The sequence below is a fragment of the Mastigoproctus giganteus genome, chromosome 9 (assembly GCF_048544385.1).
Source record: "Mastigoproctus giganteus isolate SK-2022 chromosome 9, ASM4854438v1, whole genome shotgun sequence".
NCBI lineage: Eukaryota > Metazoa > Arthropoda > Arachnida > Uropygi > Thelyphonidae > Mastigoproctus > Mastigoproctus giganteus.
Genome location: NC_143583.1, coordinates 17,144,530 through 17,167,096, shown reverse-complemented (window position 1 = coordinate 17,167,096; position 22,567 = coordinate 17,144,530). Strand labels below are relative to the sequence as shown.

General features: G+C 36.7%; 1 protein-coding gene across 3 annotated transcripts in view; it reads left to right on the top strand.

Moving 5' to 3' along the window:
• Positions 1 to 22,567, top strand: part of LOC150080059 (protein turtle-like) — an 886,305-nt gene that overhangs the window by 522,166 nt on the left and 341,572 nt on the right. The gene's annotated exons all lie outside the window — the stretch shown is intronic.

The window sequence follows — 22,567 nt, the reverse complement described above, 5'->3', positions numbered from 1 at the left end:
ATTGCCTCCATGATTTCCCCTACTACAATGAATTTATAGATATAAAACATCTGTTGACGGCCAAAGAAAACCCACTACTCTACTACCTGACAGAGATGAAATGAATCTACCATAGATTTCAGGGTGTTGCTTGAAAGAGTGATCTACGGACAAAAAAAAAAAAAAAAAAAAAAATCCTTGTCTTTCATGCTTTCAGATTTAGATATTTCAAAACAATTGGTTATCTTTTTCTACAGACAGATTTTTAAACGCAAGTTTTTGGTTTATTTTTGATTTCAAGAACGCTTTCAGGAGAAATAAAATCCTGAAAAACCATTAACTGATGATTAAAATTAAATTATCGATTAATACTTTTCCCATTAGATTCGAACTATCAGCTTTGTTCTATATCTCATTGTGAGTTCAGTCTACTACGCCCAAGTTAATCTTCCTGCAACTAGTTATCGAATTTACCATTGCCGAAGTTTGTAGAGTAAGCTATTATCGCACGTGCATTCCTTCCTCATCCGTATCCGACATTCCAGTTTTAGCTCTCTACTCCATCACACAAATTGTAGAAAATTCATTTTTCCGCATCTTCTTAGAATACTCGATTGTGCGCACGCTGTCCAACTGTGGTAACACGTATCTTTCTAATTCACTGCAGTTGACAACGGATTCGGAAATATATCCATTCAGATTACGTGTTTATTGCTTTATATTTCTCTCGGACACAGGTGACTTTGCGAAGTCTCACCACACGGTTTCTGCGACGCCTGTGTTCTTGGCAATAACACGGCCAGCATTTGAAGTGCACGATAGAGTACGGCATCGGTGGGAAGTCCTTTGATTCCAGTCTCGTACAAATTGAACTTGCGAGATATTTGAAGTGAGCACGTTCTCTTTCCAGACCATTCGCTATTGTAGTACTTCGACGCTGTCTCCTGCTGTTTCTAAGTGCCAGTGTCTACTTAACACGATGTACACCAACTCTTATCTTACTTAGGTATTCGGAGCGGATCCTAAGAAATCCTAATTATAAGCCTAAGAATAGAAATCGCTGCAACTTTGTTTTGGTCTTTGGAGACTTGTAAGGATAATCTTTTTATTTTTCATCAAGATTGTGAGGTTACTTGTCATAAATTCAATTTGGTAAATTAATAAACATTGTGAATAAACAGCGAGTGAATCTTTTATTCTAAACAAATGCGGATTTTTGGTGATCTCTTCAGAGATTCTAAATACGGTTCTATTTTAGAAGGAACCGGTTTTAAAACTAAACTAATTTCTTTTACATTTCTTGGTTTTGTCCTGGACGTTTCGATAAGCAAAGAAATCGCCTTTACAAGCCTCTTGATAAATAAACTTTCTCTAGATTATTTTATTACAGAAAAATCTCCATCTGGTATGGTTTATATCAAAAAGTAAAAGCCAAATTCTATACCAATAATATTAGTAAATTAATAAGAGGAGTTTACCTCAATATACTACGTGGAACACTTCCGTATGATACCCTCCAGAAATTAAAACGGAAAAAACGAAAAAATCGACAACTTACCGGTCCATTAAAGTAAAATATAAATAATTAAAGTAAAATATAAATAATTAAATAATCAATTTAACACAATTCAAAATCAATTCAAAACAATTAAAATTAAAATTAACGCAATTAAAAGAATAACGAAAATATTCAAAACGATCTTCCTTCCTGAAGCTGACAATGCTTTTCATTATGGATTTTCATTCCTGTGATCACGACAGTCGGTCGAAAAGCATTGTCAGCTTCAGGAAGGAAGATCGTTTTGAATATTTTCGTTATTCTTTTAATTGCGTTAATTTTAATTGTTTTGAATTGATTTTGAATTGTGTTAAATTGATTATTTAATTATTTATATTTTACTTTAATTATTTATATTTTACTTTAATGGACCGGTAAGTTGTCGATTTTTTCGTTTTTTCCGTTTTAATTTCTGGAGGGTATCATACGGAAGTGTTCCACGTACTATATTGAGGTAAACTCCTCTTATTAATTTACTAATATTATTATCAACGTAGAACATATTGAGTATTACAGCTCTGATTCATACTATACCAATAATATACACTACGTTCCAAAAAATGTATCCGAGCACAACCTTCATACTTCATTAGACCTACCCAGATATAAGGATATACAAATAACTTGTGAACCACACAAGTTAGTTTTTTTTTTTTTTTTTTTTTCTCATCATGGCATGTAGAGCTCAATTGACTGATTTCTAGAAGGGTGCTAATGTCGGATGTCACATTGCTGACTTGTCCATTCGTTCAGTTGCTGACAGCCTGCACCATCTAAAGTCGACCATCGTTGATGTTATCATAAAATTGAAGAGTGGCGGTACCGGCACCATCCAGTAAGGCGTAGAAAGGTTATGCATGGAAGCTCACTTTATGTGACCAAAAAAGGTACTCGGAAGAGTAGTGCAACAATCTCGTCAGACAACCCTGCAAAACATCAACAAGGATTTGTGACTTCGGCAAGATTGAGTTCGGAACGAACATACTGCTTAATGTTAATGAAGAAAGAAGAATTTCTAAGGTGACTGCTAAAAAAGAGAGCAGAAGAAAACGCTTGAACCCTGTACCTAATGAAACAAAATTTCTGATGTATGAATGTGAAAAATATAAAGGATATTTCCTTGTGTATTAAACGAATTGTAAACGTTTGTATGAATATTGCTATAAAGATATTCTGTGTGATTTGAAAATTGTACTTAATTAAAAGAAACAGTTCTAAATAAAGATAATTTAATATAAAAATCCTTCTTCAGGGTCATATTCAATTCATTAGACTGCATGACATTAACCATTAGTCCTATTATACAATCAGGATTTTGAATAAAAAATAAGTGCCAATTAAGAGTACGATATAAAAGGCATGCCCACTCAGTGGGCATGCCTTTTATAGATCTAGATCCCTAGAGATCTAGAGCTCTAGATCCCTTTACATGAAATCTGACAGTAGGGTTGTGGGCAGAGACACTGGAAATTACAGTAGTGGCAGAGCGTGATATGAAATGATGAATTCAGGCATCAGCTGGACACACTTGGGTGTGGTGTATGCCCAAATAACGCAAGGTTGTAGTACATTATGTCAGTGGTGGATTTTTTTTTTTTTTTTTTTTTTATGAAAACCCCAAACACGAAAGGCATCAAAACCTATAGTACTCAGTACCGTGCATGGGTTGAAGGAGAAATATGGGGGGAGGGAGATGCCGGAAACTTTGCTCTAGAGACTAAACATGGGTTTCACCACTTCAAGCCTCCAATAAGCAAAGTGGTGGTATTTCACCGGTTGATGAAAGTTATCTACCACCTATATTACGTGAGTAGTGGAGCAAGATTCCAGTCACTACATACCAGAACTTAAAGAAAGTGCACCTCCCCCCCCATCCCAGAAGGTAACTGATATCATTCAAATTCATGGAAGTCAGTGTACTCGATATTAGAATTTTTCTAACTAGATGTAACCTTTCTATTGACGTTAAAGAGAAACATTTTTTTTCTTTGCAGAATCTAAATAATTAATGATATAAATTAATAAAACAAGTGAACTACATTTAAACAAATATACAGTTCTCTAATAAAAAAAAAACAGTTAAACAAAAGAAATGCATTCTGATGGATTGACCTAAGCCTGAAAAATACACATAACCAAATGTTATAATTTACTAAAATAATCTATCACTCATATCTGGCAATCGTTTTTACTGCTTTTATGAGAACGGCATAGAAAATTTATTCTGTTTCCAAATGAAGCAGAATATTCAAGGGCATGCCTTTGAAGTAATCTGGAAGTGGAGTTAATTACCACCACGGATTGATCATGATTATAAGCCAAGCTAGTAGCATCTGGAGGCTAAAACAAGTATACTTATGTGTACTGTATATGTTTTAAATCAAACCAACCATTTTTTTTAAATATAGTTGAAATAACGAACGTTAGAAACAAGGGATATGTGAAAAGGACAATCGACAGGAATGAAATTAAAATAATTTCGCTTTGTATAATTATGGTACAATAAGGAAAATAGCCAAAATAGATATATGACTCTAAAAGATTTCTTGGTTTTTTTTTTTTTTTTTATATGAAATAATCCTTCGTAGTAATTAGCACTCTGTATCATAGAAAATGTCGAGAACCCTGCTACTATAAAAAAGAAGAAAAAATAACCGAAAACTGTTGAAAAAAGTTCACTTCTTAAAATACTGCTCCGTCTATATATAATTAAACTGTAATTAATTATTTATTAATCTTACTCCATCCAGACACCTAACCGCGCACACAATCCTACCACTTAAATCCATTCTCGCTTTTTATTTTTCCTCACTAACCACTCGCCGTAGTTTTAATCTTAGAATTAATAAACCCGATCTTTAGAATGTCTTTGTTTGCTTCTAATCCATTAGTATTCGTAGAGGATCTATTAATCACCGACCAAGGTGCGAGTTTCTCTTTTCCCTTCCTGCATTATCATATTTATTTATTTCATTCGTGCAAAACCTCGCCTTCGTACATGTACTGCATTTCATCCAATTTCATTAGTCAACTAGATTCAACTAGATGTGCCCTTCTTTTCATTATCTCAAGTGTACAGAATTGACTGGTAGTTTTGTTTCCCTACTTTTAAAAAGGGAATATATTTTATTTTTAAACTTTTTTCGGTCACTGAAAAACAATCACCATTATTCTATTAGAATTAAATTATGCTTTATTTTGAAAGGTACGTAAAATATGCAAATAATATTCGTTTCGGAAAGCACGTCTCTACTCTTATATTCTTTATTTCTGTAATGGACGCTTTCATAACAGAGAGAACATTTATATTTCGTGGGGGAAAGCTCTGTCCATTTTGAGTTGTGAAATTGCAAGTTGCATTGGGAGCTGCATTTTGGGTTACTGTACGCAATTCTAGACGAAATTTGACGTGTTCACAGCGTCACAAATTTCACGTGCTTTTCCCTTAATTTCGAACGATACACTCGTGTGCAAAACTTAAGGACCAACACTATTTCTAAAGGTTACAATCACAAAATCTTTACTTAAGTTACTCTTTACTGATGAGAGTAGATTCAATCTCAGCAGCGATTATGGACGTCAACTAATCTGGCGAGAGGCGGTATCACCTCGCAAACATCGCTGAAAAGGATCGATATGGCGGTCGAGGTGTTCTCGTCTGGGGAGGCGTTATCTTGAATGGACGTACACAATTCCAGATATTGCAAGGCGGTACTGTAACCGGTGCACGCTACTGTACTGAGGTAATCTTTCCCAATGTACGTCTGTTCCGAGGTGCCATTGGCCCCGAGTTCGTGTTTATGGATGATAATGCCACACCTCATCGCATTGCAACTGTTGATATGCTTTTGGAAAGTGAGGACATTGTTCGTATGGATTGGCCTGCCCGGTTCTCCCTCGATCTAAATCCCATCGAACACATATGGGACGCTCTGGGGAGACGCCTAGCGGCAGGTCCACACCCACCAGAAAATGTTCACCAGCTGAAGATGGCGCTGACAGAGCAATGGACGATGTTACCGGAAGAACTTATCAACAACATTGTCTAAGTATGGACAGACGGTGCAAAGTCAGCATCGACATTAGGGGTGGCCATATCTCCTACTGAGGACCACCTCCCTCTTTCCTTTGTTCCATCTTTGGCAGTGATGCATGTGTGTCATGGCAGTCAGTGCTATGTTGCCATTTTTGAATAAAGTCCCTCTGTACCGTTTTGTTTCCGGTGTTGTTTTCTTCATCATTTCTGTACCTGAAGAGATTCCTCTGGTATGCTTTTCCCATATCCAGGACACTCCTACGAGAAGCTACATGTGAAAACCTGACTGGTCCTTAAATTTTGTACACCAGTATACAATCAGAACCTATTTTACGGAGACTGGGGAACCAATAACTCGCCCTGATTTTCAATGTCAGGGTGCTGTCATTCCATTCTTTTTCAATCGATAAAGTCCAGATTAAGGGTAGCGTAGATCTATAAAAATGGGTATATAATAAGTTAGGTATACGAAGTGGGTAAATATGAATTTTAAATAGGTATAAAAAGTGTAAAACCACGAACCATCAAATTTGAAGTTCGACAGTTCGTGGATATTGATTGGTCTTCCTGGAAAACTACAATAAATTTTGGTTTTCGTACAAGAGATATTAGCTTCAAGAAACGTATGATTTGGAATCAGGTTCCTGTGCTTAAGCTTTGTTTTGTAGTTAAGGCCTAGATTATCTTGAGTGGAATTCTAGTTCTTCCAATTTTATTTTCTTACCACTTTCAATTTGGAAGCCATATCATCATTTCCAGCCAACTGCTTTTCCAACAATTTCTTTCTAGTTATATTGCTATATAATATATTTTTAAAATCAGTTTACGGTTGTGGCAAAGGGATATAAGCATTACAAAATAATATAAGGAAGAAGTACTTATTAATCTTTTATTAGAACATGAACTGAATAAACGTACTAGCCTAAAACAATTCCCATATGCACAGACAACAGACTCTCACGGTGGAACAAAGTTTTCCAATGTTTTCACAGACAATCAAACCATTGCTGAAACTGATCTACTAAAATATATAATTCTTACAGATTCGATTGAGGGCCTTGTTTAGCTCAATTATCATATAATTAAAATACAGAAAGGCTCATAACTGGGTATTGAGGATCTGAAGGCTTTTCAAGTGATCTCCTGTTTTGGTATCGCCACCTGGCTGCCTATGACAATGCTTCCTAGCTAGCCAGAACAAAAACAGAGAATTGTATCAAGTATTTATAATTTTATTTTTCAAAATGAGGCGACTTATAATGAACAAGAAAGTGATCACAAATTTTGGTTTAATGGAAATACTACACCATCGACATTGTATCTCGAACGTTGCACACCAGGATGATAAAGAGATCTTCTACCTGACTGTAGACATTCTAATTCTATGCAGAATTCACGCTGAAAAGTTCCTTTTGAAAGTCTCCACAATAACAAACAGCAAATACTTTTCTCCTTGCGAACATACTAAGGTGTAAATGCACACCCTTCCTAGCAGCTCCCAGCATTCTCGGTTTTTCTATGGATTTCGTTTCTCCTTTCATGCAGTATCCCTTCCTACGCTTTCTATTTCGGGGTATTGTTGAAGGGTGCTTTCACATGATGTCGATGTGATGGCAGTGAATTAATAGAACACGTTGCGCATCGTGTTCCCTGCAGCCAGTCCCTGTATTTGTACCCTTACGGGTACAAATACAGGGACTGGCTGCTCCAATCTCGAGATCAGAATATTGTGAATTTTTTTCCAACCTTTTTAATACCAAATGTGGAATTTTTTCGGCTAGATTTATACTCTGAAATGTGCTCTCCGCATTTCAGAACTTATGGACCGTGATTTTTTTTTTTTCCCTTCAAAGTTACGCACTATTACATTAAAATCGCCCCCCCTTCAATTGCATTTCCATTTTTGCAGCTGATAGAGGTTACGCATGGAGGTTTAATTTTGGTTCCTCGCAAAGGTTTTTAGATCTAACAGATTGTCCTTATGGCTACGTCTTCCAATACGGATTTTGTGAAGGGGGTTGTTACAGAAAGCTGAAGTTGAAGTGATAAATGAGGAAGAAGAAAAGTTGGTTCTGTGAGAACGAAGTTGGATAGTAATTGGATGTCAACTGGTTGTGGCACGAATTCGGGTTCGGAAGAAAGAGAGGAGGAATTATAGAAGTCATTTCAGAAGAACAGTGCCCATGGACGTATCTGTAGAAAAGGAATGCAGGAGACACAGAACGTCAATGACACACAGAGTTTAGAAACTTTGTAAGAGACGGGTCATTAATTAACCTAACTGCCTTCTTTTGAATACAGCCTAGAAACCTGAGAGAGGCTATCGGAGCACTGCCTAGATGTGGGAACAATATTCCATGGCAGGGCGGGTTTTAGATTTGTATGGAGTGAATTGGATTTTTCGAAGAAAAGTAACCCCGACAGCGAAAGAGAAAACATTTTTCTAGGTGCAAAGAAAGCAATATTTGTGATATGCTTATGGCAAGAGAGATTAAAGTCTGTATATCTAAGAAGGTAATCCCATAGAGTAATCTTCTTTTCAGAAATTTGAATGTCATCAAAGATAAGTATAGGATCTGTAGACTCCTTTTAGTAAGAAAAAACAGGACAGTTTCAGAAGGAATGAAATTAACTAAGTTATCTTTGACCGATTGGAAAATTAGCCGAAATTAGCAACTAAAGAGTTGGTGGTGGATATTCGAGAAGTGGAAACTGTTTGTATAGGGTAAGGTTTCCCCAACTGGAAGATGGGATGCAAAGTGTAATCATCAACAAAACTGATATGCAAGAGAATAAGAGCGCGATATACAAGATATACAAGAGAATAAGAGCGCGAGAAAGAAGTGAACCTTCAGGAAAACCAGCATTAGTGGAACAGTTAGAAGAGAGAGAGCTTTCTACCATCATTCTCAATGAGCGGTCAGAGAGAAAACTGGATAGTCAATTACAGAAAACAACAGACAGTCCATAAGATGAAAGCTTGTTAAGGTCTTTATGCCAAACACGATCGAGGAAGATCGTAACCACCAAACTATTCCGTTGAATTTGTCCATAGATGGATAACATAAGCCAGAACATCACCAGTGGATCGACACTGACGGAATGCATATTGTCGATCATTGATTAGATGGAAGGTTTGGAGATAGTTTAGGAGTTAGTGATTCATGGATCTCTCCATTACTTTTGAAAAAGGAGAACTAAGTACAATTGGACGGTAGTTGGATTCAAACAAATTGTCATCCTTTTTAGGACCTGGGTGGATATGATAAATTTTCAAGCAAAAGGAAAAACACCAGTGGAATAAGAAAGTGTAAAAGGACGACACAAAAGGAGTAAACTCAGAAGCACCGGTTTTGAGAACAAGTGAAGAAATACCATCAAGACCTGGAAATTTCTTTGCAATAAGATTGTTCAAAATACTTTTGACATCATTTTCAGGAAGAACACAGAAGGAATTAAGTGGAGTGTACTGAGAATGGAAGGAGGTGGTTTACCAACATCGTCAGTACAAGAGTTAGAACGAATGTAGGATGCTAGTAAATCGGCTTTATTTAGTTGAGGTAGCAATAGGAACATCAGGTTTTAACAGAGGTAATGAGAAAAATTGTAACCAATGGCTTTGGCAAGAGATCAGAATACTCGATCAGGTCATTACCATTTGGACCAGAAGCAAATTTTTTACTCTTAGTCTGTTCAAAATCCAGTTTGGACTATTAATAAAAATTTTTCAATTTTAGATTATATTGTAGGCAGAAAATGAACCTAGACATTTGGATGGGAGCCAATTGCGATATGCAACGATCTTATCTTGAAGAGCCTTAGCACACTTATTGGAAAACCAAATTTTAGATAAACGACGAGATTTTAAGATGGAGTGTGGAATAAAGGATTTCATCGCTACAGAAATAATATCATTGACACGTTCTGAACAAACATTAAGGTCAGAAGATTAAACACAGTAATAAACCAAAAAGAAGAATAGAAATCTCGCAGTTCGTTTCATTTCGAATTCTTGTAATGCCAGACAACACAAGGCTGAGAACGGTCATGGGGAAAAGGCTCCATTGGAGAAGAGACCATCGCCAAGTTGTGATCTGAGGTACGTAGAGAACCACTCACTTCGACCACGTACTTTGAAGGATTGTTCGTGAGAAAAATATAATTAGTGTAGGCTATGTGGTATTCTGGTAGGTAAATGAACAATCTGTGCGAGGTCATTAGTAATTACAAAAGACTGCATATCAACCAGCTGGATCGGTGTGACTAGGAAACGGAAGCCATCTGGGAGGAGATTCCAAATGACAGTAATATCAGAGCGGGCATATGCACAAATACTACCTTTGAAGCGAAATGAATTGCACAGCGAATTGTTAAAACAACTGAGATGAAGACAACCGATAATTGGGATTATCGTAAGTAAGTTGGACTTGGCAAAAAAGTAAGTGAAATGTCATTATTGAGTTGGGAACTGAGACTACGTACATTTGTGAAATGAAAAAGTTTTTGGGAGATTTAGATCTTTTCGGAGAGGAGGTTGTTCTGGTAGTTTGACTATTTATGATGTGTTCAGTGGTATAGAAAAGATAGGGGGAGAGGTGTTGTAGGAAGTAATGAAATTTCGAGATATGGCGTACGCATAGCAAGAACTTTGATATAACTTCGTATACATTAACTGATGCGGACGTCTCGTAGAGAGTTACCAATATGTTGGGTCCCCTAGAGTATCTAGTAGCCACCCTGTGAACACAGAGCTGTACCCTCGAAATATAAGGAAGACTGCATCTCTCTGTGATGCCTACTACAGCCTCAAGAGATTGCAATCGCTGTAAAATGGAAGCGAGTTCTTTGACAATACCGTAATGTATTTATTTATAATTATTATAGAGTTACTGATTAATTTTTATAAAATAATATTTGAATTCTTTAAAATATTGCGAAATACTAAATGTTATTTAATTTCTTTGCTATTAATAAATACAAATTTACTAAAACGATTTCCAATTTTAAAAAATGATATTTATAATTAATTTTATAAGTAACACTATTATGGTAGTAATGTAGTTAAAAACGTCTTCACCGATGACTCACCACTTAGGTGATTTGTTTTTTCGGCAGCCTTTGAGGTAGAGAATTTGAGGTCCTTGGATTTAAAACTAAATCGATGTACTCCAGGTTCTTTACGTTCAGTAAACTAAGCGTAAATAGGGGAAGAACGTAATATGCAGTGTAACTTATTGTCACAAATAGTTTTAAGAATAATTATATCCCCACGTCAAATATGAATGCATCGTACCAACTTCATTTTCATCACTCAAGCGGTTACTTTGGCAAATTTTCCTTCAGAAAGGCGCTAACGGATGAAAGTGAGAAGTGGCAAGGTCGGGACTGTGTGGTGGATGGGCAAGCACCATTTATCCGTAACGCTATAATTATCTCTAAAGCCCATTTAACATTATTTGAACTGCTTCCATAAAAACATTATTTCTTGGATATGACTCTTCGACCTTGCATGCGCTGTTAGGATAGGTGCGTTTTTCCTGAAAAGCCTCTAATACCTTACTTTTTAAACAGCCGTGTGGTTCTATCAGTGACTTGTTTCAATAACGAAATTATTCAAATACTGCTCAACCGAAATTCTACCTGATTCAACGTTTACCGAAATTAGTTTTTTTATTATTAAATTGATCCCACGATGTTTTAGATTGTTCTGCTGTAACAGAAGGGAAAAGGATGTCTGTATCAAATTATGGAGTTGCTGAAATTGGAACATCGTTCAGTCATCAAGTTTCTCACCAGACGAGGAAATGGGCCAAAGGCCATTCATGAAAGGATGGTGGCTGTGTATGGCAAAAGTGCACCTTCAGAGTATCAGGTGAAATTCTGGTAAAAATAATTCATGTGGGGTAGCGAGTCCATCAAAGGTGATCCACGTCCAGGAAGGCCTGTGACAGCGACCACTCCAGAAATATGCTAAGCTGTGGAAACCCTTGTGCTGAATCACGGATGTTTAAAGGTGTCTAAAATCTCTATGGAATATGATATATATGAGGGAACAGTTATATACATCTTCCATGAATATTTGCATATGATTTGGATATGAAAAATGGGTCCCCAGATTTCTGGCCGCTGTGCAGAAGCAATTCAGAGTACGGTGTTATGAGGAAAATTTAGAGCTTTATGGAAGGGATCCCGAAAGGTTCAACTCCAGAATTGTTACGGGTGATAAACATGGGTCTCACTGGGATCCTGAGACCAAGCAAGAATCAATGCAGTGGAAGCATAAGGGTTCTCCCCAACCCAAAACTTTTCGGACACAACTTTCAGCTGGTAAGATTATGGCCACTATTTATTGGGATGATGAGGGAATTTTGTACATTCACTACTTGGAGCACAAGCAGACAGTTACTAGGGTGCTATATGCGTCTCTGTTGTACAACCTAAGGGATATCATAAAGGAAGAAAAAAAACCGCGGAAACTTTTCAGAGGTGTGATGCTTCTTCAGGACAATGCAATGCACAGGTCTCATGCTGTTGCTGCTGCTTTGAGAGACTGTGACTTTGCAGAACTTACCCAACCACTTTACAGTCCGGATCTGGCCACCCAGTGAATATTTCCTGTTTCGACACCCAAGAAAAACGTACGTGAATCGCTTTGTTGACGATAATGAACTGAAGTCTTCTGTTTCTGTGTTCTTTGATGGTCAGCACAAAGAAATTTATTTGTCTTGTATTTCACCATTTATTAAAATATCAGCAATATACATAAAAAGCGTCTCATGGTTCTAAAATTCATGCTGGAAGTACGTTCATTCGCCCAGGAAAGAAATAATAAAGCAAAAATGGGCATCTTTCCAAATAATATACACCTGTTGCTGATAGTGTCACTACAATGTTGAATTTGAGACGAAATAGAAACGCTTAGGAAATTTTATTCATTCAGAATATTACTGACATTAGTACAGGCTGGAAATCTGAGCTCCCGAATGACCTGACTCAAAGGAGTATACGCTCTAACTGTTCCCTCAAAGTTTGTTGCAATAAAATTATTACAATAGACAACCCATGTCGCTCTTTCCCTCTCAGTTTTAAAACAAAACAGCGTAATCCATCTCAGTTGTACTGAGTTTGACATTCATCCGAGATATTTATAGAAGTGCATCGTTATATTGCGCACCTGGTTTTTTACTCACAGAATGGAGTTGTTTTTCTTCTTTTATACTTCCCTCAACCAACGTGTTTGCCTTCCACAATTACCATCTACCCTAGAAACTCATCCGACCATTTATAAATAACCTGAAAATATTCCAGTCATTACTGTTTAATGAAGTTGTATATTACTGCAAGCAAATCTCAATTATTTCTTAACTTCTTAATGATCGCAAGAAATTGCGTAAAGAGAGCCAAAGTACCGTTTGAAAACACCCCGCTGTAATTCTTTCTTTTACTAATGTTTGTGTATTGAAAATTAATGTCATAAAAAGATTACAGCTATATTAGCTACTATATGAAGTTCTCAAACCGGTCATCAATTTACCACGAACATGGAAGATTCGTATCGTTAAGGTTTTTTTTCCCTCTTTTTTTTTTCAGGAAGACTGTTATTGGTACTCATCAAAGAAGAAAACTCATTTAGGTTTTTATTATTCGCTAGAGATCATTCATTACGCAGTGCATATATAGATCACAGTTTTTCTCATTAATATTCATTCTTTCTCAGACTCCAGAACTTTACAAAACTATCTCATTAATTTCCTGTAGAAACCGTGCTTAAAAATACGTCAAATACATATTTACTACTCAGAAAGAACACAGCCCATTTCACGCGTTCTTTCTTCACAAATTCGTCGCTTTTTTTTTTTTTTTGGTTATTTTTTGCGCATTTTAGACAAGGCAAATAGCAATAAGGAATTTTTATACACTACCCTACAATGATTGTATTGCGTTTACGAAAAAGTAGCATTTATATATACAAGGTGTTACAAAAGTTGTTGCCAAAGGAAATTTTAATAATAATAAATAACACAGCTGTCGAAGCGCACTGATCGATATCTAATCAGGAAATGACCTATGTCATTATTTACCTGTGCATTTGTAGTGACGTAATTGTCCCTCCCACTTATACTACGTAACCCGCATTCCTCTTCCCCCATTAGCTATCCCACTACCACGCAACATTCTCAAGGTCGAATAAATATCACTATGTAATTTGCATAGGTCACTTAGGAAAAGGCCTTTTGCTTCGGGTTCTATAATGCACGGGGAATATTGTTACATCCATCCAAAGGAGCAAGACTAAAATATTTACAAACTATACATTTTAAAATATTTACAGAATACTAAACTATTTAGAAATACACAAATTATATCGGGTCCCTTCATTAGCTGACATTACAATGAAATATCAAAGGATGCCACGACGTTCACCAACCTCGTGCACGAGGTTGATGAACGTATATGATGCAAGAAAGCAAGCGTATGAGCTTATGCAGCATCAGCCAAAAAAAAATTACAAAACAATCTCCTCTAAATATTGTCCAGTTCCTCCTTAAATTTATTTAACCTATCAACTTCCACAACGACAGATAGAAGTTTGTTCCAGCAATTAAAGGCAAATTTTCGCAAATTTGCCTTTAGTGCAAAAGGCAAATTTCCTCACATCTATTCTACATTTTTCCTTCCTCGATTTCAATTTATGCCCCCTTAGGTTCATAATCTGAACAAGTGGAAGAATCCCATTCAGAATTCAGCGTGCTCAACCCATTCAAGGCCTTATACACCTCAATCAGATCAACTCGCAGGTGCCTAGTCTCCAGCTGCTGCAATTTGCAGAACTTAGGCCTCTCCTGGTAAGAGGATCCCTTCATTCCCCTCACCAATCTTGTTGCCCTTCTCTGTACACGCACAAGCAAATCTACATCCTTCCTAAATGAGGCCTCCAGACCTGCACGCAGTACTCAAGGCGTGGCCTAACCATTGCCTTATGCAGAGGGAAAATCACCTCCTTTTCCTTGCTAACAAAATTCCTGTATATCATTGACAACACCCTATGACCTGCCCTGGCAGTCAGGCTGCCAGGGCAGGTCATGGGGGTCATGATCTGACTTCACAATTACTCCCAAGTGTTTTTCATTTTCTACCACCTTAAGTGTAGTACCACACAGTTGGTATGTTTCTCTGGGGTTACTTCTACCCATATGCAGTACTTTGCATTTGTCAAGGCTAAACTTCAGTTGCCACTTCTCAGCCCATCTACCCAAATTATCTAGATCCTGTTGCAGTAGCACACTGCCATTGCTGTCATTAACAATCCTGCCAACATTTGTATCATCTGCAAACTTCGACATTAAGCCTGATATACCTTCATCAATATCGTTGATAAATATACAAAACAAGAGTGGACCCAACATCGAACCCTGTGGGACTTCCCTAATAACATTAGTACACGAAGAGCAGTAAGCAGCACCCATTGATTACCACTCTCTGTCTTCTCCCACTCAACCATCCTTTTATCCGTTGTAGCAACTTACCCTTAACACCATTCTGTTCCAATTTGTACAATAGTCTTCCATGCGCAACTGTGTCAAAAGCTTTCCTGAAATCCAAGTATATGATATCAAAATTATTTTTTGCATCCAGTTCCTTTGTAACCACATCATAATAACCAGTCAAATTTGTCAGACAAGACTTTCCCTTAATAAACCCATGCTGTGTCTGAATTATTGCTGCAATCTTGTCTAAATGATCCTGCAATGCATCTTTAACCAGTGACTCCATTATTTTACCCGGAACAGAAGTTAAACTAACTGGTCTGTAATTACTTGTGTCACTCTTCGATCCCCCTTTGTGAATTGGGGATACATTTGCACATCTCCAGTCCGTGGGAACCTCCTCTGAGTCCAACGATGCTCTCATAATTATGGCTAAGGGTTTGCTTAGTTGCTTTGCCGCCTCCTTTAATATAACTGGATAGATCCCATCCACCCCAGGTGCCTTTCTTATGTTTAACTTCAATAATTTCTCTCCCATTTTGTTCTCAGTTATTACAAAATCATTAAGTACCCTGCTACAATTTGATAACCTTGTGGCATTTTCAAACCTTAATAACTCCTCATGTGTGAATGTAGATGCAAAATACTCATTCAGTTTGTTTGCTATCTGAGCAGGATCATCAACAGTCGAACCATCGTTGTCAAGTGGACCAATCAGATTCATCCCCTTCCTTTTAGAATTCATATAGGTAAAGAAATCCTTGCTGTTTTTCTTAACATCCTTTGCCAAAGATTTCTCGTAATCTGTCGTCCCCTGCCTAACCTCATTTGTGACTTGATTATATATATCATAGGCTTCTGTGTCGCCTGATAATTTATATATCATCCCACGCATTTTTCTTCCCTGCCACGAGTCTCATTAGTTCATTTGACAATCCTTTAGGCCTAAACCTTAAACAATATTTCTTAATAGGTATGAAACGTTCAGTAGCTTGGATACTTCCCACTTAGAATTTGCTTGTTGGTAACCTCATCCAATAAATCCACAAAAGTCTTACCAGTGTGCGAGTGACCAACTCATAAGTTCCAGTCAATATCTGGGAAGTTAAAATCTCCCATTATAAGACTGATTTACTAGCGCACTCTATTTCTCTGTACAATTGTTCATTGTACTCATTCGAGTCATTAGGCATATAACACACTCCTACTCTTATTTTTGCTTTCGCAGTGCTTATGTCACACCAAACTGACTCAACAGTGCACTGTTCATCTATATCAACTGGATGCATTTCTTTCGATTTTATGTTTTTCTTAATTAACAGCATAACACCTCCTCCCTTCCTGTCCTGGCTATCCTTTCTGTAGACGTTGTACTCCCCAAATTCCAGTTCTGCATTCCTTATATCTGTGTGACATCACGTCTCTGCTATCCGAACAATATCCTCCTCCTTTGATGTTTGGACCAACACTTCAGATTCATCAACTTTATTTATATACTTTTTGCATTGGTATATATGTACCTATTCTTATTATTAGTTACCCTAACACATCCCATATAACCACCTGTTTCACAACGACTGCCATCAGTCCCTGAAACCCCAATACCCCTCGCTCCACGCCGCTGCTTGTTCTAATAGAATTAGTGCAAGAATCACCTCATGTTATGGAGGCAGTTGTCTTTCAATGCGACGAACGTTGTCATGCGTCCCACGTACGCGCTCTACATTGCCAACAGCAGGTGTCTGACTCTGCCCAGTAATCATTTTTGTGTTCCTTCCATGTAAAATTCACCTATGTAGAGGAATGATTGTAAATAGTTTAATAATTTGTAAATATTTTAGTTTTTGTAAATATTTGTATAGTTTTGTATTGTATAATGTTATTATTTGTATAATAACATTATAACAATATAGTAGCATTATAACGCACTGATCGAAATCTAATTAGAAAATGACCTATTTACCTGCATTTGTAGTGACGTAATTTCACCACCCTCTTCTCCCATTGGCTCGAATAAATATCACTAGGAGGAAAACTTTTTAATGTATAGAGAGATATATTTAAAACTGCAGGGCGATGATACAATGACAACAATGAATCTTTGATCTCGCGAGAGAATTCAGAAAATTCTTTCCCGAAAACAGTATAACAATCTCGATAATCCGAATATCGTTAAACCGAAGTTGGTTTAACCGAGTATAAATCACAAAAAAAGGCAGTTATACAAGGTGCGGCTAAAAATAAATGAGCAATATTTTTAAAATGATTTATTATTTTAAAAATATTGCTCATTTAGATCTCCTTGAATTTACTAGACACTTTAAATTCTGCTTATCGCATAATCAGAGAGAATTAGAATTTTTTTAAACTGCATGCATAGTTTTCTGTAGAGGCTACGAGTAAGATGTATCCTATTGTCTTTGTTTTGGATATTTTAAATTAATTTTATTAAAATTTTAACGAATAAATTTGCAAAATATACGCCTCTTATTCCATAATTTCGCATAATCCTAGTCTTCGGTAATCCGAATTAGCCTAAGTCCCGGTTATTTCGGCTTATCGAAACTCCGTTAAACTGTAAATAAATTTTCTTATGGCAACAAAACTCTTGTAACTTCCTGCATATTATAAAGCAATTATTGTCTCTATTGTTTCCTTGTTTTGCATATATTTTAAAGATAAACCCAAGTGAAAAATGTGGGCAATGTTCTCACGTCATCTGGCACAAATGAGCTCCATTCTATTGTTCTAAAATTTGGGAGTTACTTTTACCACTTTTATAAGTTAGACAGTGACGTATTTGCGTGAGTTGATTCTTTCGTGCTTGAACTATATTGTTGCGTAGTTTGAATTGCATTGTTATATTGTTGCGTGTTCGAAATATCGTCGGCTGACCACAGCTGCGCCATCTTTCCTGAAGTTTCATTGGTCACGACTTTTCGTCTGGTTTGCTTTGTTTTAGTTTCCAACGGTTGCTATAAGGGTGGAGTTTTATGATGTAAAAGGACACACGGATGTGACTTCTTAGATATGTGAACAACGAATAAGGATATGTGGAATATTTTCTACGGATTGAATAATAATATCCTATCATTAACTTTTTTTTTTACAGATTTTTGAAAAGAAATTATCTGCGATCGTTAACATTATGAAGAGCTATTTTTATAAATATTTTATTGTTCACCTTAATTTTCTGTAATCAAAAAAAAAGTTCCAAAACTTTTTTTTTTTTTTGAAAATTTGTTAATGGACCACTCCTCACCGACACAATTTTTCCTTTTCTTGTTAAAGATATTAATGAGACTTTTTTTTACTCCTTCAAGAGAATAATTTTTGTCAATCTTTTTTCTGCTGTTGATGATACGTGACCGTTTACATACACTGACGTGTCAAAATTATGAAGGAACTATAACTGTTTCGATTTACAGCGAGAATTTTCCAACCAATTCCTCCGGATACTTAGAACAAAAACTGATTTCACTGCAGGTGATAAAAAGAGGCTTAAATTCAATACGGCATTTTACTCTGCGCAACTTTCACTTCGATCCAGTGGCCACAGGCACCAGATTCACATCTTTCTATAGCACTCTTACCAAAAAAGAAAAATCTACACTGCTATCGCGGGCTTTCATCGGCGAGCAGGTAAGGAAGCTATAAAGAACAAGGCGCATCAGACCAGCAACACCTTTCCTTGCGATGCCATTGAAAAAATATTTAGCAGAAAACTATTTGAAGTGCCGACAGCCAATCGATTTGTACTCTCCTTGTTTATTTTTCGATTCTCTCGTTCTCTGTCAATGTCCGCATCAATTTCTATTACTGGAAGAATCCTACGAAACCACAAAAAAACACTTTCACCAACCTCCCTTATGAGTCACCCGAAATACAGCTTCCTTTCGAATTTCTTTTTAATTAAAACGCTTTGATGGCCTAGTTTCCTCTCTATTTCCATCTAAAACTTGAAATCTAATTTATCTTGATCTCCATCCGCGACATTTTTACTTTCTTTTCCCAATACGACAAAGTCTTTACTCATTCTCTGTTAATTGAAATTCCTAATCCTATCCCCATGCCGATATTAACACCAAATTAACATATCTGTGCATACAAGGTGCTGATAGGAAATCACCGTATCTGGGAAATATTCAAAGAATGTTATCTGGCAGGAAGTAATTTGTGGTGTATTTTTCTAAACAAAGATCGAATCCATCATTACTGAAACTTTCTCTTAAGTTGCCAAACTAAATGAGACAAAAACCTAAATATATGAAAGCCCTTAGATTTAAAGAGAAAAAAAATTAAATACACCTTTTTTGTTTTTCGAAATCGTAGAAGAATCTCTTCTTCCAGCTGACATTTTCTAAAAGGCGTTTAAGAATGTACTTGATGCTAACCGGAACTATTTTAAAGCAGTAATTCCCACGTTTTTTTAAAAGTCCATACGGATACTGAACTTGAATGGAAGTCGCATCTAAAACATCATTACTACCATAAAACTGCTAGCAAATGTTGACGATTTATTCTGCCATGCAGAAGGTAAAGAACATTGTATTTAAGAACGAAGACCCTGCTGGTAATTTCTAGTTACAGAGGGGTTATTTATGCTCTTAGTGTTATCTTTGTGTGATGGTGCAGGTCGGCATGAATAGAAATCTAAGAATCTCTTTAAAGTGTTCAACCAGCACGGGTTTGCCGATATGAGAGGGAAAAAAAGAAGGGGAAACTCATCTCAAAAGTGATTCATTAAAATTTTATTGAACATAAAAGTTTAAATTGAGCGATGGTTGATAGCAAGAGATGTTTTTATCAAGCAGTTTACTGGAAAGCAGATTCCATTAAAGTGTGGTGGTATGGCCCTTTTATGTCGATCATTTAATATAGCCGACGTGTAGCATTCAGGAAAACACTGAATGCAAATTCATTTGATAATGGCTTACAAAATCTCATCATGGCATGTTTGCGTTTGGCTAATTTGCAGAAACTTTTTGCCAGTGGGGGTGTTTGCAATTTTTTGATGGCTGGAGAACAGTTTATTGCCGTGCCTTCAGTTTAAAGGGTAAGAAAAATCTTTGTTCTCTGGTTTAGACCTCAGAGGCTTTAACAGCATAGACTAGAATAAATCATCTCGTGTTTTACCTCGCCATTACAGGCCTGCTCTAACCAGACCATTATGGTTTGATTCTTTAGAACACCTACAGTTCCTATTAAACACCTTCACCACATAGAATATAAGTATTCAGTTCTTGTTTTTATTTATTTTTTTATTTTTCTTTTTTGCATGACCGAGCTTCCATATTGCAGCAGTAAAAAAAAAAAAAAAAAGATGCGAGAAATAATTACAACTGAGCAGTGTACACGAGTTCTGAAAATAAAATGACCAGACTAATACAGGAAATAAGGAAAAACAAAAAACATTCCTCGCCACTTTATTAGGAATATAACGAGTTGGGCAGTCATATGCGATAATCACTGCTCCAACACAATACGCCAATGAGTAACCAAGGCCTTGAAAAGCACCACCAGGAATATTAGACCATTCATTTATTAAATTAATCTGTAACTCCTAGACTGACGTGGGCAGAAAAATGTGCAGACGAACAGTTCATTCTGCAGATGTTCAATGGAATTGGAATCAAAGGACTACGTTGGCCAAGTTAAGTTTCTTGATGCTTCTAGTTCCTCAAACCACTCTTTCGCATATTTAGTGCCTTGGAAGGCTGTTCATCATCTTTAAAGTACTCTTTTCCACAGGGTAAAAATGCAACATTGTCGGTTGTCCTGATGCGCAACAATATTCAAATCTGCCCTTGAGTTCATGGTGCCCTCCAGTAAGATAAAGTTACTTAAGGCATGTATGCAAAGAAAACATGACACCACACGATTACAAATCTTCCAGCAGCCTTAGTAGTTTCAGTGTCTCGTGTGATATCCTCCTTATGTGCTCTCGTGGGTGGCACAGCTAGTAGAATCTCCGTACTTCCCACACCGGATGGAAAACATCTGGGTTCGAATCCCGACAACGCGGCGAGGAATATTTAAGCGTCTTTTTCACAATGTTGCTGAATCAATCTCAGGCGAGAGTAGCATGGTGTTTTCTCCCAGAAACTCGGGTTGTTCGTCCAGCAAACAGCAAATCGATCACAGAACAAATAATTTACAGGCAAATTACTTTCGGCACAATGTGGCCTGAGTTGATGATGTGCCAAAAACGCTAAACAACATGCTCCATATGTGCCGTCTTCCATCGCTGCCAAATAGCACAAATTGTAACTAATCGAACCACATGACTTAACTTCAATACTCTTCTTCACGTGACCTCTTCGATTTATACAATTTTCAATAGATTGTTTCATACAGCTGAGATCTCCACGATTCTAATAAAGTGCCCATGTGTAAATTTATTGAGGAAGTATTACATTTACAGTCTTCAAGTCAAGTAAATAAGCAGTGTTTCTTTCTGCATTAGAACAAATTTGCAACTTATTTCCTAAGTAATACGTATAAAACATACATTTCGTAGTATTATTCGCTATTTCCTTCAACTCTTCATTTTGCACACTGTCTCCCATCTTAGTGTCCAAGAGCTGCTCAGAACTCATCCTAGTGTCCAAGAGCTGCTACAGATACTGTAGCCAGATCAGTACAATTCCAGAACTGTGACAACCTGTTAGTCCCTATACAGATATACGGAACTGGGATGTTCCAACAAAACCCGAACTCAAACTAAATCTATCTTTGCATTCGTATCCTCTTTCTCTGTGGATGCAAATTTTGGAATAGTTTCCTTAATGAAACAATGAGGTGAGAACGACTGCGTGAAATATTTCCTTGTAAGTTGCTGCAGATTAAAAGGAATCTCATTACGTTTGTGTCAGTACCTGAGCACGTGAATGGTATTAATTAACGAGAAAATTTAATTATCCTTTCTTGTTTTTGAATGAACTGGTCTTAATAAGATTCTCGTAAGCAGCTTATCGTTTTTAAAGAATTATATTTAACTGGAGGCACTGGCATACCTAGACCGCGTGACCAGTGTTATCGTTGGCTGCCATCAACGGCCATGGTACTGAACATCGAATGTTAATTTAGTTTCTCTGAGCAATAGAACAAGTTAAAAGAGCAGTTCTGCTAATTCTGACAGAAAGACCTTAAACGTGCTTCATTTGTGCCTGAAATCTTTCGCTGATGTTTATCTCAATTAGTTTTGAATGTTTTGTACAATATTAATTATTAAACCAGAATGGCGATGGCATTCTGATAAGTGGGACTGAAACTAATCGAACCACACAGGAAACGTGCATTCTACGTACTTCGTAAACAGTCTTTCAACGTTTATATTTTGAATGTATTCAAAAGTAGCTTTTCTTAGTGGAAAATAATTCTGGGCTTTCACAGTTTAAATGTGATAATGTTTTTGGTAATTCTTACTCAAACCCTATAAATGCCTCTTATGCATGTCCGAAATTTCTCGATGTCTCCTCATTTTATCTTTATTCTATGGTACAC